The sequence below is a fragment of the Aethalodelphis obliquidens genome, unplaced genomic scaffold (assembly GCF_003676395.1).
Source record: "Aethalodelphis obliquidens isolate GAN/ISIS:26980383/991018 unplaced genomic scaffold, ASM367639v1 scaffold21, whole genome shotgun sequence".
Taxonomy (NCBI): domain Eukaryota; kingdom Metazoa; phylum Chordata; class Mammalia; order Artiodactyla; family Delphinidae; genus Aethalodelphis; species Aethalodelphis obliquidens.
In genome coordinates, this window is record NW_020837965.1 from 28,164,567 (window position 1) to 28,166,239 (window position 1,673).

Genomic DNA, 1,673 nt, shown 5'->3' on the forward strand with positions numbered 1-1,673 from the left:
CGAGGTCACTGGGCCCCTGTCCTCACAGGGGGCTGGTGCCCGTTCTCCGGACACCTCCCTCCCCCCATCTCAGAGGTATGAGACCCACAGGCACTCTGCCTGGCAGGAGCAGCGATGTAAGACAATACCCAGTCAGCTGGCTGAGGACAGACAGCCCCGCGTGGCTTTCAGCTGTACCACCCCAAAGGCGCAGGAACATGTGGGAAACACAGATTCTCTTGTTCTCTCCAAAATGCCACCCTGGCTTTAAGCAGCCACAGCTGTTTGCAGCTCCAGATAGGGAGTCAGCGCTGGAGGCTGAGCTCTTACAAAGGAAGGAGCCAGCATGGGGTCCTCTGCAGGAGAAAGAGCTAATGGGGCACTGGATGGTAAACCCCAAGGGTGAGGGAAGAAAGTCCGTTTGCTTGGGCTGGGCTTCTTTCAGTAGACAACAAGACACAGACAGCAACTAGAGAGAAAAGCAACTGTGAATACTGTGGCTACAAAGAAACAGAAGAGATGCCAGAAAAGCTTCTCCTAAATCTCAGCAGCAGGATCTGGTGACTGATCAGAACCACCGCCAAAAGGATGGGGGGAGGGGACCCCTCCTTGGGCCCCCCAAACTAGATGTTCTTTTCTAGGGCCTTTTCTGACCTTCCCTGCCCCATGGGCCCAAAGGGTAGCTCTGGTCATCGCCTCCTACTTGCCTGGATCCCCAAGTTCACTGTGAGCCCCATGGCCAGGAGCCACCCCTGCCCCCAGACATTTGTTCTCCACTGTCATGTGTAAAAACCGCAGAAAGGGCATTGCTGGATAATAAGGAGGCTCAGGCAGAAAGAGGACACGCCAGAGGGGATTTATGGAGGACCAATCTGCACACTGAGCCTGTGTGGAGCCCCAGTGCGCCCGCACGGAGGAACTCCTTGGGGGGGGGGGGGCTGATGGGTCTGTGCCACCCGCGACCCTGGTCCTCCTGCTTCACGCCCCACCCGGGCGATCCGCCAAGGGAGTCGGCGCGGGGGGAGGGTACAAAGAGACGGTGGGGGGACAAAGAGAGTTCGCAGCGTGGGCAAGCCTCCGGGGGACACGAGAGGCGCGGGGTCCCGGTGGTCTAGGAGTCGGTGCGGAGGACCCGGGGGCCGGCATGGGACTGGAGGGCGCCAGGGGACACGCGGAGTGCGCGGGGGGGCGGGGAGATTCTGAGGAGGCGTAGGACTGGGGGGTCGGGGACGCGCAGAGGCCCGGGGGATACAGGGGGACAATAAGTGCTCCTGGGGGGCTCGCGGGGCACAGGGCCACAGGCGGACCCTGAGGTCTCTCTGGCCCCTCCCTGCCTCTCCCGGGGGGCGGGGCGCGGCGCTCTGGGCGGGGCCTGTGCGCAGGCGCGGACGCGCGCTCCCGCGGGCCGCGGGCTGGGGCGCCTCCGGGGGCGCCGGCTCGAGGGCGGGGCGCGCTAATCTCACTTCCGGTGAGCCCTCCGCAGGCCGTGATTGGGCCCGAAGCGGCGAGCGCGCGCCCGCCCAGCCAATCAGCGGCGGCGGCGCGGTCGGGGGAGGGGGAGCACGGTGGGGGCGCGCGCGGGCGGGGCGGGGCGGCCGCAGCCTGGTCGCCGCCCGCGGGCTTGTCCGACGCCCGCCCGGCTGTCCCCGCCGCCCTGCAGCCATGTGACCGCGCCGCCGCCCTCCGCGCGCCCG